Source organism: Ailuropoda melanoleuca, chromosome 16, assembly GCF_002007445.2.
Source record: "Ailuropoda melanoleuca isolate Jingjing chromosome 16, ASM200744v2, whole genome shotgun sequence".
In the NCBI taxonomy this organism is placed as follows: domain Eukaryota; kingdom Metazoa; phylum Chordata; class Mammalia; order Carnivora; family Ursidae; genus Ailuropoda; species Ailuropoda melanoleuca.
Window position 1 is genome coordinate 31345515 of NC_048233.1, and position 18326 is coordinate 31363840.

At 37.6% G+C, this 18326-nt stretch overlaps 1 protein-coding gene across 1 annotated transcript in view; it reads right to left on the reverse strand.

Annotated features, from left to right (window-relative positions):
• SLC2A13 (solute carrier family 2 member 13) overlaps positions 1 to 18326 on the reverse strand; it is a 350636-nt gene that overhangs the window by 180115 nt on the left and 152195 nt on the right. The window lies entirely within an intron of this gene.

The window sequence follows — 18326 nt, forward strand, 5'->3', positions numbered from 1 at the left end:
TACTTTAAAACTGTTATATAATGGCTCCAACATGTGGGTCATTCTGGGGTTGCCTACAAAATATTAATTAATCAAAACAAAATAAAAACTATTACTTTAGAAAAGCTGCATTTTAATTAGATTATCATGGAGGGCTCGATGATTAAATAAAGTCAGGTACATGTTTATTCTCTCATAAAATGCTTTGGTTTTATTACATGGAGAGATGAATGGTAAAATTTGAATATGAGAAGTCTGTTTAAAGCATTTAAAACCAAATCAGCTAATATCACATTTAAGTCACATCAATATTTCCCAATCTTTCCTAGTACAGAGTTTAATATAAAATAACTTTCCTGTTTTATTTAAGTTATCCATATTAATTTCTTTAGTGGCTCTCACCCAATTGTGGGGCTTGCCTATGTAGTCCTTCATGAAAAGAACAGATTCCAAAACAAATATGAAGCCTGTTGCTTGACCTGGGCATAGATTTGGTGAACTTCATTTGCTTGATTAAATACTTATAATACTGAAGTGGATGCTATTTGGAATTTATTGAAGAGAACTCAAATAATGTTCAGAACATTAAAACAGCAAGAAAGAAAATGTCCCTTAAACATGATAAATTTTGCCTCAATTATTAAAATACGTAAATAACAGTAATCCTTTGTATTTAAATAATTTCTTTTAGTATTTAACATTTCACATTTTTACTTTTATAAATATTAAATTTGTATTTAATAATAATATCTTATGAGAGAGTAACTGATAACTAGTCTGAGAAAGTGATTAACATTCCTTTTGTCGGTTTTTAAGAACATCCTACAGAGAAGACCCAGGTTTACAGGCTTGAGATTCACAGGCATATGTTATAACCAGCGCTCTCAGGAAACACCGTAGAAAACCTCATTACAAGGTATTTTTAAAATCCAAACAGGGGCGCCTGGGTGGCACAGCGGTTAAGCATCTGCCTTCGGCTCAGGGTGTGATCCCGGCGTTATGGGATCGAGCCCCACATCAGGCTTCTCCTATGGGAGCCTGCTTCTTCCTCTCCCACTCCCCCTGCTTGTGTTTCCTCTCTCGCTGGCTGTCTCTCTCTGTCAAATAAATAAATAAAATCTTTAAAAAAATAAAATCCAAACAGATTTATATGGTTCTGACGTTCACAGAAATGCGAGCAGAAGTATGAATTGCGTGGTCAGCATCCTACAGTGAATAAGACATGTAACATTGTTCTATAAACTGCTTTTAGTATTTTGGCATCTCTCTCACTGGTATTTTAACAGCCAAGTCATTACTTCAATAGATAATAAAACTATCTTTACCGTCTTATAAACTGAATATACCTCTAACTTGAAATGTGAAGATTTTTAGAGGTTTCATTTATAGAGAAAAATCTCTTCCTGATACTATCTAATAGAGAGATGCTGCTCGGCTGATACAGCCATCAAGGTGTCATTACATAATTAATAGTGCCTTCAGAACCAAAGCATTTAGTTTGTTCACACATAGATGGAACAGTAACAGACTCTGTATTAAGTATTTTAAACAGATAAGATTCTTGTCGGCCAAAAGTCTTTAGTTCATGTATCATAATGAAATGGTCTGGTGAGTCCTGTAATAATGTTTCCCTCCCACTGTCTTTATGAAAGAGTCCAGCACATTTTGTGCATTTTATAGAATTTTTAAAATCCTAAATCTCAAAAGTTTACTGCTACCTTTGATCCCTAAGCCCAAAACACTTGCAGAGTTTAAGGTTTTCATGTAGCTACAGAATAACAATCAAATGCAAAGTAAACTAATAGGAAATTGGTGAGTCATATGAATTAAAATGTTTCCTGGAAGAGCATAAGCATATTAATCAAAGCATACCCCTGGCTTCCCCTTACGCCATTTAAAATACAAAACCCTGTATATGTAACAGTACAAGTTAGTTCAAAATTTCATGCTCTATTAAAGTTAATAAAATGTTTATACTTCAAATAGCATATTCATTATATGTAGTCTACATTTAGCTAGAATTTATCTTTTTTAAAACAGTAAAATATCAAATAAGGAAACATTTCATTTGCTATCGTTACCCTAAAAACTGCTTTTCAAAATCAAGAAGTGTTTATGCAATGCTATAGTAGTAACTTGGCTAAATCTGGTCTATTTCATATTCAAAGGCTTTAAGGGGTGGGGCGCCTGGGTGGCACAGTCGTCAAGTGTCTGCCTTCGGCTCAGGGCGTGATGCCGCCACCGTTCTGGGATCGAGCCCCACATCAGGCTCCTCCACTGGGAGCCTGCTTATTCCTCTCCCACTCCCCCTGCTTGCGTTCCCTGTCTCGCTGGCTGTCTCTGTCAAATAAATAAATAAAATCTTAATAAAAAAAAAAGACTTAAAGGGACATTTAGAAAAGCTAAGGATATTCTTTGATTAATTTGACAAATTTATTAAGCTTCAGTATGTTCAAAGCACTATGCTAGATATATAAAATGTGACTGCTTTATTTCAACATTTATTGAGCTTCTATAGAAGTGTGGAATACAGAGATAAACATACCCTTGGAGTCCCTGAAACACAAATAATTAAATGAGTTAACTTTGAGTAAACTGGACACATAAACATTAAATAAAAGTAGAAATGAAATCATATGTGTAATTGTAGGCTTAGTATCAAAAGCATGTGTTGTTGAAAATGAATTAAATTTCTCTAACAAGAGCCTGGTAGATATCTAAGAGTTTGTTATTGACGGCACTTCATTTGGATTCTTTCCTTAGAGACATATCTCTAAAAGGCAAAAAATGTTCTGCCCAAATAAAATCTTTTTTCTATTTCAAAAATTAAAAAATGCTAGATATTTCATATATCAGAAAAAAAACTTTAATTTCAGAGCACTAGTATTTGGCATGCTTGGACCCAATTTGGGCTTGCTAGATTGGGTAAAAAAAATCTTACTCTTAATCCTATTACGAGTCTATACAGTAAGCCCACGTTACTTCTAATGTGTAAATTTAGTGGTTTAATTTGAGAGCCTGTCAGTCCTCCATTCAGGCTCTGATTGCATTATTCTGTGTGAGTGGTGGGACCAAGAGTGCTTCTTTTAATCAGCCGGGACTAGATAAAACAGAGCCAAAATGGTAGATTCTCTTCTATACAGATGCAATTTAAAAATAAAATTTTTAAAAATGTGAATATATTAAGTATAGAATTTCTTTAAAAGCTATTTTTTATTTCAAAGGAGCATTTCAATTATGAATTTGACCATATTTTGCCCCTTAGTATTTTCAAATAACTTATGAAAGATGCCCAGTTAAACTCAGCAGCTTTAATTTTCTCACCCTCTCCACCGAAATTACCGTAAAATAATTAAAGTTTCTTTAAAGTATGCAAGGATAAAGAACACTAGACTGGAAGTTGCGAACAATGGAAAGAGGATAGACAAGGGGTGACTTGCTTAAAACAGCAGAACATATGGAGGAAGCCGGCCAGAAGCAAGATAATTGGCATGGCAAAACTCTGGAAAGGTTCAAGAATTGGAGGTACCAGATATTTCCAACAGGGACTAAAAACTAGAAGACTGGTGGAAAATCTCTGCATCAATCAGTCAGAACCCCTGTCTCCCTCCCAGCACTCTTACCCCACCCACACCTGGAGGTGAGAGGGGGTTTATTGTCCAGAGACAGTGAACAAGCAAGCATGCTGGTTTGAGGACAGCAGGCACAATGAAGGCCAGCGGGAAAGCACAGTCTGAAAATGAAAGTCTATGGCTTTAAACCTTCAGAGGGAGAGCAACAATCAAGTCTGAGGACAGAAAAAAGATTTCGTGGTCTCAAATTTTTTTACTTCCCATTGAGCTTTTCACAGGCAACGACTACAGAAAAAAAACCACCAAAAAGAAGGAGTTAGGCTAAAAGGAGGACAGGGGACCCAGGAAACAGGGAAGTTAAGCAGAAGAGAAGTAGAGAGCATCCAGATCAGAGCAGAGCAGCACAATGGAGGCTCCAGGAGGAAGGTCTGCAAGAAAGGTGAGGGAGTGGAAGCAGAATCACAAGGATGGATTTCTGAGGCTTCTCCTTAGGCTTAACCATAAAGATAGCGTCTTACAGTTCCACTGAAGAGTGTGTGGAGAAGATCAGTGAGGGGTACACTGAAGACTGAGCAAATTAAAGGAGGAGGCAATTATTTACTATAGAGGAGAAAAAAATGTTGGTACAAACATTAGCCCACAGGTCAAGCTCCAGGGCACAGGGTAGGGTGGAGAAGCATGGAGCCTGTCGCCAGAGCAGCAAGGGGGGTATGTGCAGCTCAGAGGTACAGGTAATCACAGCACTGAAGCCAGTCGGTTGGAAACAGTACTTCTGTAGTCATAATGATGGAAACCGTAAACATTAGTTAATCCAAAAACTTGAGATACAATCATAAGGGGGGTTGTGAATAGCGGGCTGGTGGTTGGAAGAAGTTTTTCATCGCCCATAATGGAAAGTCAGTTCAGAATTTCACAAATCAAAGTCAATGAAAATTATATAAATATTATTTATTTAGGAATACAGATTCTATTACAGAAGGAAATACCTAAAAGAAGTAAAAGTAATTGCCTCTGGAGAGTAAAACTTAAGGCAGAGGAAGAGCGGGTCAGGGACAACTGCTTTTCATGATAAACTTTATACCACCTTGACTTCTGTATACATAATACTGTGATGAAAATTAAAATAAAAAATATCAATAACGTTAAAATAAGTTTGCAACTTTTTTAACCCACTACATGGCTGACTCAACTTCAAGGGTATAGTCTATCATTTATTGAAGGAAAAAAACCTTAAAAATAGCAAAATAGGAAAACCTGCTTTCCTGTGCTTTGAGAGATCAATCTTCATCTGGCAAGCCATTTGATTCATATTCTACCATCAAAATAACCAGCTGACACTTGTTTTTGGTTGTTGAACCATTACACGCATGTAACATAAGTTAACAATATATTTTAATAACCAAATGAGTGCACAAGTTGGCTTCTAATGAACATGTGGAAACAAATACTGCCTTGCTATATGAGTCATGCTGAGAAGCCCCAGTCATTTGAGGTCTTCTGATTTTAGAAATCATCTGAATTATCAATATATCCATATTAGGAATAATCATTTATGTACAAACATACAACTCACAAACAACTGATATATAGGAATGATGTCTCTAAGTCATTGTCACAAGCACCATAAGCATCATCCACACTTCCTTCCTATTTTCTCAGGGGCAAAAGGAACACCCTACTATGACTAGTTCCCATCACTGCAACTGCCCTTGCAAATGATTTTTGCTGTGGCCACTCCATCTCTCCTGAGCCCATTCACCTATCAGCAAGGTCTGGCAACCTACCTACACCCACAACTGCAACTTGAGACCCCTGGGTCCCTGGAGCATCTATGCTTTTTTATTCCACTCCCACCTGGGAATTCTGGGCTTGAGGGAAAAATACACTTAGAATCTTGAGTTAGAGCTTGAAAGTTTTCCTGTAACAGCAATGATAAGATTGTTTCAATATTTCAGATAGGATAAAGCATGAAGAAATTTGTGTACTTCACATACAGTTTCTGTTAGGAAATGATTCACAATTTCCAACTGAACTTTAAATTCTTAGCAAACAATTAGTAAGTTAGAAGTGAACTCTGTAAAGACCAGTGAAAGAAACACTCTCCCATAAAACAAACAGCCAGAATATAAAAACCTACAATTATAAATGCTTATCCAAACTTACTTGTTTGCATTTTGTCCTAATTATGAAAATATTACTAGTTTCAGTTTGTTGTATATAATACTATCTTATTATGATATTGTCATTCCTACTGAGGTTAATTAGTAGAGACCTCATTTTGTTACTCATGTAGCTATTCTTTTCTTTCCTTTACTGAAGAAGCTTCATCTCGCTGAACTACAAACAGACCTTGCACAATATAATTTGGCAATCGAGTTCATGCATTTCCTAGAACAGGTGACAGGATAAACCCAAAGGCTATACCAACTTCTTTCTTCCATGCTGGTTTCAGTTCTGAGTTTTAATGAAATGAGTGGCATACAAGGGTGATTCTGATTTTATTGTATATTACTCCAGTACTTCTCCAACTGTGAGGCTTGCCAATCTACAGAGACTCAGGTTAAGACAGAAGAAAAGGGATTTTTTTCTCTCTCCATTGTTTTCATCAGTTTATTAAGGATTTGGAAAAGTCAGGCACTTCAGATAAACGTGAAGTCCAGTATGACTACATTTCTTTTCCTGCCTGTTGAAGATGAACAAATGATCCAATGCTTAAAATAACCTCCCAAATACTTAGTTGCCCATCTTTCAAAATTTCAGCAGGACTTTATGATTTAAAAAAAAAAAAAAAAGCAAGCAGCAATGTGCAAATAATCATCAATGACATCATCTGGTTCTGAAGAAGGGAAACAGAACAAGCATTTGTCCGCATTTCCAATGCAACCAATATTTTCTGAGCGCCTATTGTGTGCTGGGCACACTTCAAAAGGAACAAGGCAGATGAGGGCTCTCCTCTCATAGAGCTTAATAAACAAGTAAAAGAGGATAATTTTAGGCAGCCATAAACACTATGAAGAAAATAAATACAGTGATATGAATGCAAGGAGGTGGCTATTTTCAAAGAGGGTCAAGGCCTATCTGAGGTGTTGACATTTAAATTTGGACACATGCAGCAAGGAACCAGACACAGGGGAGATCTGGAGGAAGATCTTTCCAGCCAGAAAGAAAAGCAACCGCAGTCTTTACAATGGTAACAAACTTGGAGAGTTTGAGAGACAGATGAAAGAAAAGAAAAAAAAGCTGGTGTGGCTGAGACCTAGTGAATGGTGGGGAGATGGGCAGGAGATGAGGATGGTGGACAAAATGGGGGCCAGATGCGCGGAGTCTATGGGCCATGGCAAAGAGCCAGGTTGACTTTAAGTGTGGTGGAAAGCTACTAGAAGATTTTGAGTAATGGAGAGTTAAGATCTTTTATGTTTTTCAAATGCCATTCTGACTGCTCTGTGGAAACTGGCTTATGGAGGGTAAACATGGCAACAGGAAGACCAATGAGGAGACTAGCTACTTCAATAAATAAGCGAGAGGCAATGATGGCCAGGATGGCTGGTAGTGGGGAAAAATGAAGGTAAGGGGAAGGATATAGGACAGAGCTGAAGTACTCAGACTTTCTTGCCTCGTGAAGCCCTTTGTGTCTCAGTAATTTTTTTCACCCCTCAGCTGAAAGAAATACCTAATGGTTCAGCCTCTTTAGGTACAGACCACAGAATAGTAGCGGTCTGAGCATGTCAGGGTTTCCCTCACAAATTTAAAACATCTCACACCTCTACATGTGAGAAGTGTCTCATGCCGGTTACAGTTTGGGAATCATAGTTCTGGAGCTCACTTACTAGAGAACAGGATGTGGGGAGTAAGAAGAAAGAAAAGCAGAGAGGATTCTTGTACTTTGGGACAACCTGGACAGATGGCAGTGCCACTCACAAGATGGGTAAGAAGGAGAGAAACCACGATCACCTAAAAGGCAGGTTATAGCCCACTTTATCTAAAGCAGCTGGGATTCAGAGTGGTCACAAGTCATGAAGGCAGCACAACTGGTCAGGAAACACAACAAAATCTGATTCTGGGTCTGTCTGATGCCAATTAAAATAACAATGTAATAAATAATACGCTGCTATGAGTTAGTCACACGAGAGTCATTAAATGTGGTAGCTCATTTAATCCTAACCACATTATTAAATAGGTCTGTCTGATTCCAAAGTCAGCTACAACATACTCTCCTCTTAGCTGATAAAAGTGATAGTATCATATTGGCAAATGGCAGCCTCATCAACTTAGCCTCAAAAAAAAAAATATATATATACACACACACACACACACACACACATATTTATTTATTTATTTATTTATTTATAATGTGAAATAAAGGTCTTGGAGGTAAAAAAAAAATGAAACTGAACATTTACAAATGTCCACAGATATTGTTGTAATGACTGCCCTATATTTCTATTTGTCTGTCCTCATCTTGACCCAGCCCTAAACAGGATATATATGGGGACAGTTCTAAGTAGAATATTAATTGAAAGTGGATTTCCTAGGGCAGGGGGCACAACCTCAAAAGGATGCAGCTCAGTCACAGACAGTAGCAGGGAATGTGGGGAACTAGAGAGGACTCCAAGAGGTAATACAGCCCCCTTGAAATCTGGATTATAATGTAAAATTGAGCAAATGTGAAAATTCTCCACTTTCTGAAGAAAACATGCCTAGGGGCTAAGTTTAGTCCTTGCAAATAGTCTTAGATACATGATTAAATTTCTCAAACATATTAGTGGTGGAAAGTGGCTAAGGAGAGGCCTAAGGAAGTTGAAGAAAATTATTAGAAGAATCCAGGAGGGGCTATTAATTCTGTGGAGGAAACTGAATTTGAAACTGTACAGTTCAATCTACTTCATACATTTTATATTTTCTGGGACTGTGTGTTTTTCCAGAAGTGGAAATAGGTGCACCTTATATTTAGTTCTGTATATTTTAATCTGCCCAGTACAAAGTAATCTTATCAAAATAAATGAAGATGTTCCAGCAAGAGACAGTGTTCATTTTTCTCCCTGCCATGAATGACATGTCATCAGACTATCTGTCTCTGCATTGAGCAGCTTAATAGCATTTGAAATCCTGCAATTCTATCAGTCACAGGAAGCATAATCACAAACTTGGATAGAAGTCACTAACTTAGCTCTTCAGTTGCCCTGAGAAAGAAGGAACCAAGAGATCTGACTAGCAGAATTGTTGTCACGGATCTTCAGTGTTGAAACTCAAACTAAACTTAAAAGAGTATCTATCTAGTATTATAAATTATTAGAAATGCTGTTATCGATTGTCACTAATACTAAAGGTCACGACTTATTTGGCAGCGGTTTTGAAAGATCCTGTTCTCAAACCTTGAATGCTGTAGCTTTTGTTTTCCTAAGGCTATAACTGCAAAATAGTTACGAAAGACACTCACATAGTCAGACCAAGACAGTTCCAGTTATAACACCAGGCTATGATCCTGACTACAAACAGAATGAAAGCAAAACAAAACTAGTAGTACTTAAAATCTAGCTGGCTCTTCCTGGGGAGTACTTCAAGGAGAGCAATTTTATTATCTGTATGCTCCTTGGGGGGAAAAATAAATCTGCAGTTTTAACAAAGCATAACAACTGCTATGACAAACATCTACTCAGAGTGCTACAGAGGATCACATCAATTAGCCTGGGGATGTAGGGTAATGGCATGTGACCTGAGTCTGCAGGTCTTTTAGGGTAAGGTGGACATTTTGGCTTGGGAGAATGATATGTTTGAAGGCACTGAGACCTGGATTAGTTTTAATCATCGCCAGAAGTACAGGGTGTTCTGTATAGCATGAGGGAGAAAGAACATGGGCAAAGTGGTTGGACATAGGGCAGTGCATAATGGACAGAAGTCAGTACACGAGGGGATCAAGACTTTGAGCTCTGCTGAAAGCTGTAGGAACCACTAATGATTTTAAGTCAAGAAGTGAAATGATTTGACTCTATTTCAGAAAGGTCACAGGCAGAGAGAAGAGTAGACTGAGGGAGGTGAGATTTAAGGCAGAAAAGTCCTCTGAGTGTTGCCCAGCCCCCAGCCTCACAGACTTGGGCCACAGTAGGTCCACCTTGATTTTTCCCTCTTAGGAATTAAGAATTGAGACAACTCCAGTCAATTGATTGTGGATGCTTGAACTTTAAGGTTATGTGGCAGAGTATGGCCAGGTATGAACAACAACAAAAAACCAGAGGAAGATCTCAAAGAGAAAGAAGGAAGAGGGTGCATATAGCCAGAGAGAGGCAAGGACAAGATACAAGGCGGATACAGAGGCTGAGCAAGTGAGTCTCCAATTTCTGGTTTCAGCCCCTTGCTAGGCCCAGCTTTATTTCCTGCCTTCAGTCCCTATGGCCTTACTACAAAGCCCTTTATTTTCCTTCAGCAAGATTTAAGTGGGATTCTGTCACTTGCAAATACAATGAACCCTGTCTAAAGCAGAGCCTGAACTCAAACACATAATGAAGATAAAGAGAGGGGCACCTGGATGGCTCAGCTGGTTAAGTGTCTACCTTCAGCTCAGGTCATGATCACAGAGTTCCTGGATCGAGGCCCATGTCAGGCTCCCTGCTCAGTGGGGAGCTTGTTTCTCCCTCTGCCCCTCCCCCTGGATTGTGCTCTCTCCCTCCTTCCCTCTCTATTAAATAAATAAATAAATAAAATTAAAATCTTAAAAAAAAGAGAGAGAATAGAAAAGATATAAAAGATATTAAGGAAGTAAAATGGAGGAAGTTGCAATGGTTGGATTTGGAAGGGTTGGTTTCCATATATAGTCTTGGGCACCCATTGGTCATACTCTTCACTGCAATGGGGATGATAAGAGAGGCAGGACGGGGAAGTGGTAGGCATTCATCTTGTACATGAAGGGAAATGACAGGTATTCATCTTGTACATGAAGAGACTGGTGAGAGTAGGATATCCAAGTAAAAATGTCCAGCAGTTGGATACAATTGTGTATCTCAGAGCAATTCTGATCTGGAAATGTAGATGAGTCATCTCTCACATAGATGGTCATCAAAACCATGAGAGTGGATAAAATCTCCAGTAAAGCTGTAAGCCAAGGTCTAGGGAGGACTGACATTAAGGGGCAAAACGAATAGGCAAAGTCAGGAAGGAGACTCGAGATGAAATGTTGTGATGTGCCAAGAAAGGAAAAATTTTTAAAAGAACCATGGCCACGTGACGAGAGCCTGGACACCTGCCTTGCTGACAGGATGACAAACGTGAGTGGGGAAAGAAGAATCAAATCGGCTAACATCATCTGACTACCTTGTATATGGCAGGCATTTTGCTGCCTCATTTCTTCTTCAAAGCAACTTTTCAAGACAGGTGACAGCATATCCTTTTAAAGATGAAGGGAAAAGACCAAAGTTCCCTGAGGATGGGCTAAGTCATATTGTGTTATCTCTAGTCCCTGGCAGAGTGCCCCCCACTGATTTGCTTAAAAAACGAATAAAGTGAACATTTCTACAATTTTAAAATAGTCTACATGGAATTAACCAGACTGGTTACTCTCAAATTCACATGTGATTTGGGGGACCAGGTTTTGCTTTATGGACACAGCAAGCCTATTTCCCAGGGCACAGCCCCGGATTTCACGTTGCTGTTTCAACTCATTCACAGCATCTCTATTTCTTCTATTTACCTTTCAGCAAAACATGAGTCAGAGAAAGGGTAGGCAAGGAACTCATGTTTTTACATTACCAAAGATGTCCTGGGGAACCCAGAATCTTAGTTGTTGATACTTTAGCAAACCATGGAGATTAATCTCCATTAATTGCCACAGAACCTTAAATTCACACCTGATTCAGAAAGGATGCAAAAGGATATGACAATCTTTTGATGTAAACCGCAAGTCATGCCACATGGGGCATACTTAGCCACAGATTCTCCCACCTCCGAAGGAGGCATTATTAGCTCTGATCATTCAAAGGTCATTGAGGTCTTTTCTCCCTGACTTAAGATAAAAAGAACATATATAATACTGAAGTGGACAACACTCCGACCACATCTATGAATTAGAAGAAAAACACTATTATGATTCCTTTCTATATTCTGAAAATAGAGACATGCATGAAAGAAGGATATTATAACAATTTTCTATCTACAGAGGATTTCTCAAATCCTGGATTAATGGGTGAGGGCCAAAGAGGATGTGTTAACTGTGGAATGTCCCTGCTTTCCACAGATTCCCTGGAATTCACAAAATGCAACACACAGTGAGCAGAAACGAAGCTAGCATGGACTCCGTTCCTCCCATGGGTCTGAACCATATATACTATTCTCGTCTTACCACTGTCTTAAGAACTGCAGGAGGCATTTTCCTGGTTTCCAGATCACTGAGACTCAGAAGTTAAAGCAGCATGGGGAGTTTACACAGCAAGTGTGCTAGGTTTGGATTCAAATTCAGATCTAACATCAAACGTTGTGTTAATATTTGGTATACCACCTTTCTGGCCAGAAAACAACTCCATATAAAGAAATTTTAATAATATAACAAAAGGTCGTTTATATATGCTCTCTTCGTGTTCCAGGTAAAACGAATCTATTCTCTGTGTTCCTACAACATATTAATTTGGCTTTTATGCTGCATTGTAAGTATTTATGTCTAACTGTTCAGTAGAATACAGACTTCTCAATGACAAGAATTAGTTTCCAAATATTTGAAGCTCTCTATCAACAATACAGTAAATGTTGGTTGAAGGAATAAAGGAATACTTCAGCAGATGTAGTTTTAAGATTCCTGTGACAGGACAAAAATATTTGTGAATTATACCAAAAATACCTCCAAAACATAATAATATTCAAGGAGATATATTCTCATCATTTCTTATGAAACTCTCATTTTATTACTTACTTTTTGTATGGTTAGTGACCTTTTTTCACTAAACATTAATTTGCTATAACCATGGAAAGATACTAAGAAAGTCCATAACCATACTCCATAAACCTATTTTTACACATATTTGAAGACAGAGAAAGATTTTAAACAGATGCTCCTCATGTCCTGCCCTTTAGGGTCTTGGCCCCTCTCTGAATTCCCCTGTTGTTATCATGGAAACTCACTGTACAATCCTACAGTTTCTAGTTAAACTCCCTGTGTCTCTCTACTTCAGTCCCAGGAGCTCTGGCCCCAGGAGAGATTGCTCAGGGAACCCCAGAATGACTGCAGGCATGATGCTTATACTGAGGGACTGGGGATGGTGAAGAAATACTCTTGGAATAGTTCTGAAGCACATTCTATACTATTCCTCAGCAGGATTGAGCTCTAACTGTTGACTGAGATCAGCTGCTTACCAGCACAGCCTTCACAGCATCTCTGACCCTACCACACTTTCCCTGCTCTCTTATTCGTGCTTCTTGGTTTCATCCCCCCCAAATCCCCTGCATCCAATTCTTAGTCTTGGGGCCTGTTTTGGGGAACTCAAACTAAAATAGGTGTGTAACATACACACAGGGAAATGGAAAGCAATGAAGAACACTAGAAAGCCATTCTGTTTAGAGCGTCATCTGATGAGGATGCTTTGTTCTATACGGTAAGATAGTGATCTGTCACCAAAAATGGCCTTAGACTCCAGAGGTCGAAGTTGCATCCTTTCCCTTGTACAGGATTTCAGAGCCCAGTGAAGTTCACGGGGCTTGAGCCTACCCTTACAACATTATGGAAGCCATAGAAAGTTCTCTCACATCAGGTTGTAGGTTGGCTACAGAATCTTGGGGCAAAGTAGTACTGTCAACTATAACCAAGAATGTCCTTCTAAAAAAAAATATACTGTGCAAATAAATACGTGGTCTTCATATATAAGAAGCTAAGCATCCAGAACAATGACTGGCATGTGGTAAGCATTAATCAATCTTCCAAAAGTTATGTCAACAAAATACATTTTTCTTTTTAGACTAAAACTGATCTCCTGCAGTCTGATAACTTTTCATCCAAGAAAGGTTTGAAGGATTTCAAACACAAATGTTTTAGCTTCCACTTTACTTGAAACTCCATTTTTTTTCTCATTCAAATGTACATTATAGTTCACTTTCATCTACTTCACTTGATAGGTAATTAGAATGAAGGCGAGTAACTGGCACGCCTAAACTCCCACCATGGAGACAGATTTTAAAACCAATTCTCTCTTGATTCCTGGGTCAATATGTTTCCCAACACATTAAACTCATCTTTCAAAGGAGTGAACCATGAACCTTAACTATATTCTCATCGACTCAATCCCTTTCATCCAATGAACACAAATGACTACAAATACACACATCCTGAAACATTCCAACGAGGTAAGCATACTATCATTCGACAACTTTTCTGTATTATGTGTGGAGTCCTACTGAGGAGGCAGAGGGAGGAGAAGGCTCACATTAGGGAACAGATGCTTTGGTTCATTCATCCTGCCTGCTGAAGATCGCAGAGAGCAAACCCTCACCTCTGGTTCAGATTTACAGCGGGAGAATGCATCAATCCTTATTGTTTTCTTCTTATGTCCTGTCACTTTTATTTTTCTCTATATTTACCACCATCTGGCCATGTCTGCTTATTGTGCCATGTTTCCTGACTGCATGAAAACTTTTTTATCCTAGAAGAACTTCTTGAGGCTAAAATATGAGAATGGAACATATTCGGAAATACTGCCCTTATGAAATTAAATTGATTAAATATGATTAACAAACATCAACAACTCATCCAACCATCAGGCTGGCTTGTCCAGGAACTCTAGATCAGGGTATAAAGAAAAGGCCTTAACTGGGTACCAGCAGATTAAAGAATCTCATGAGCTTTATGATTCTTGAGATGGATGCCACTTACTAGCACAAATCATTTCACTTTTTTTTTTTTTTTAAATCCTTGGATGGTACTGAGTTCCACTAACTCAGGTTTCTTACCTTACATCACCCCCAAACAAGCTTTAAACAGTCAACTCTGGGCATTTCAGGTGTTCTCCAACTAGAGTAGTTCATGTAAGGAGTCATAAGCCAGGATTCCATCGTCAGTGCTAAAACTTATTAAACGATAATAGACAAGTCACTACACTTGTTGTCTTGGCTTCCTTAGCTAGAGAATAAACAGAAGAACTGCCATACCTATTTGACAGGATTTTAATGAAGATCAAGAAAGATAATGTCTATAAAAATACTTTATAGTGTTACATATATAAAGCAGTAAAAATGTTCGTTATCATTACCGTAATGCATAATTACACCACTAGAGGGGCTAACGGTTTTGCCCTATTTTTTTTTTTTTCTTTTCTGTTAATATTTAAGTGAGTTAATACATGTTATAGTAGTATCCGGTATTTAATGTTCAGTAACATTATTGAGGTCATTAACATTCTTATTATAAGGACATATTTTCCAAAGGTCCTTATTATCTCTTGTAAATAGGACAGAAGAAGTGATCACCTGGAGATTAAGGTAATGCAGTTACGGAAGTAAGAGTGACTGTCCGTCCAATATAAATGCCTATTTCCCACCCCTACTTTAAGTTAATAGAAAAGGGAAGAGTAGGAAGAGATAAATCTGGGAACGCTAATCTAAGAGAAGAATAGCTTAAAAGTAGACGACTGGCACAGAGGGTCCTAAAGAAATTTATTCGAATCCTCACAATCCTTTTTTACCTGAAGCTGATTCAGAAGCTTAAATTTCTGAATTTCCTTCTCCTCTTTACTACTGATCTTCTGTGTAACCTTATGGTGAGCCATTTAACCACTTAGTCTTCTCAGATAAAAATCTGATTAACTTCCATCTGTCCAAGATGGACTGATATATGTTCATCAGAATGTATCAAGATACAGCTTATTATAAGTTCCTCAAAAGAAGAAAGATGCTATCAGACATCCACAGAAATCTTATTTTTCTTACTTCCTCTCCCTTTCTCCCTCCCGCTCACATATAAACACATCTTGGCTGTGGTAATGATAATGTGGGAAGGGTTCCAGTATTAGTAGTCATCAGATACAATTTGTTAGATGGAAAATGGAAAGTTTTTGACTTTATGAGTAGAGTTTAGAATAGATCACAATGAGAATTTCTTAAGAGAGTTTCCATCACTTCATCATCAATCTCATCTATCACCCCTCTCCTCTTTAATCACATGTGGAAATATTTTATTGGTCTGTGACATACAGTCCCATAGTATCAACACTTTTATATCAGGAAAGCTAGTACTCCATTTGATCTGTTCTCTCTCTCCTGTGAAAAAAGAATAAACTATTCAGCATGTCTGAAATTATAAAGTGATTAAAGTCATTAGAAAATTGCTTCTTCTAAGAGTTAAATGTGGTGTCTAAAGTATGTTATACTTTCACAATCTTAGAAGTCCTCTGGTTAGGAGGTTAGGATATAAATCTAAGTTATCATACAAATAAAAATACTTAGACATATACACACATGAAATATTTTTTTCATGGTAGAGGATGTGAAAATTAAATATTCCAAGAAGAAAATCTATTTCCTTGACTAAGATAGGAAACTAAATAGGTCAAGGAGACAGAAACAAAAATCCTATGAGGGAAAAGAGAGAAACCTAAACATGGTAAGATCATCTAATGCAATTGTAAGGTTGATTTATCTTTCAATATTTTTCCACATCATCTTTCTATGAACTTTTCTTGGTGAGAAATAGAATTCAAAATACCTCATATTTCATGCTCACACAAACTCTGGGGTGAAAGATGGGTTTTGCAAAAAGATTTCAACTTCTACAGATTATTAGGTTTCGGCTGTGAATACAGAAGAGCACTGCCTACTTTATTTCCCACTTAGCCAGGAACAAGCTGGAAAGAAAGAGTAAAAGAAATACACATAATGGAATAGCCATAAAAACAGAACTCCAAATTAACAAAATGACATTTTTAAAATAAGAAAAAAATGCAATTAATACCTCCTACCAAAAACAAAAAAATAAACTATTAGACTCTAATTAAGAAATTATTTTAAATTAGAAAATTTATGATAATATTTACTGAGTCTTAAGAATGGAAAAAAATATATGAGCACACACCAGTGTTACCAACTAGAGCGAGTAGAAGAAAATACATTATATATGAGTCCCAGATGATGACAGCAGTGCAGGCTGTTATAATGAAAGACTTATACTAAATTTCATGGGCTTAAAATATGAATGTTTGAAATTGTGTATTATGAATAACCAACAGTTATTTATCAGAGGTATTGAATCATTTAAGCGTCTAACCCTCTAACCTTCAGACATTAAGGTGTCACATTAATTTCCTTAGGGAGCTGCCCAGCTGTTTTGCATCATGTAGAAGCAATCTAAATCTAGCCATCATTTACCTTATTTTATTCTTCCTACTTTCCAGGTTAATACTCAACTGCAAGCAAAAGCTGTAGGACAACACTACCTATATTATGTACAGTTTGTGATAAGCAAAGCACATATTAACTACCATAAATCTTAGGAATATCAGAATTCTTATGCCCATACCACTTGACCTCACTGTGAAAAGACTGAGTATTTGGACAAATGAATGCCTTATTAAAATTTGGAAACCTTCATCAGCACAGTTTACACAAGATACCTACGAATGGGTTATGACAGTGATTTCCACTAGGACACATTGGCCCTATGCACTACCCATCAATGGCAGTTGGTTCTGTTTGTGATGTTTTATAGGAATGCAAAAAGTACAAGAAAAATTCATTTTGTCAAAATTAAATGCCTAGAAAAGGGCAGAACAAAAAAAGATTTCCAGAAACGGAGAACATATCTTAAATTAGGTTGACAAAACAGATATTCACATAGGGTATTACTGCATTGCATTATTTGAAAACATGGTGTTAGCCTTGTTACAATTCTGTTCCATCACCACACTGAGGATGGTGGACACAGAACAGTCATGGTATCCACTTCCAGAAACCAAACAAACATGCTGCATACTCTACTGACAGGCCTTTATAGCGCTGATAAAGGTGATGAAAAATGAAAGTACTTATTAGAGGGAAGGAGGAGAGGACCAAATATTAAAAACGTAATCCAGGAAGTTAAAGTCTATGATTAAAATCAAATTCACAGGGGTGCCTGGGTGGCTCAGTGGGTTAAGCGTCTGACTCTTGATTTCAGCTCAGGTCATGATCTCAGGGTTGTGAGATCAAGACCTGCATTGGGCTCCGTGCTCAGTGAGGAGTCTGCTGGAGATTCTGTCTTCTCCCTCTGCCCTTCCCCTGGCTCACACATGCACGCTCACAAGCTCGCGCTCTCTCTCTCTCAAATAAATAAATAAATTTTTAAGTGGAGTTTCTTAACAAATCCTGATTTAATCTAATGGGTCACTGGGCCCTAATCACTATTTCTAATAATTATTTTAACTAATTCACACTTCTCAAATGATCACTAAGTTCTCTGAGCCCAAATAACTTCAAAGGAAAATATCAAGAGTCCTAGACACAAATGCTTTACCAGTAAAATTGAATCTTACATAATTTACATTTTTTGATGAATAATTTTAACCAATAGATAGCAGGAAGAAACTTCTAAGATTTAGCAGACTTTCACCCAACAACTCATGACTATCAGCAAAACTCACAACTTTCCTCTAACAACCCACATTCTATTACCTAGGATCTTAAAAGTCTATTCTGTGGAGCACTGGAATAATCCTACATAGCCCTTATCACAATTTGAAATTCTACATTAAACTGTGAATTTATTTAATGTGTTTCTCCCACCAGCCTATATACGCTGTGAGGCCAAGAAGCATGTCTACTTTATTCACTTCTGTG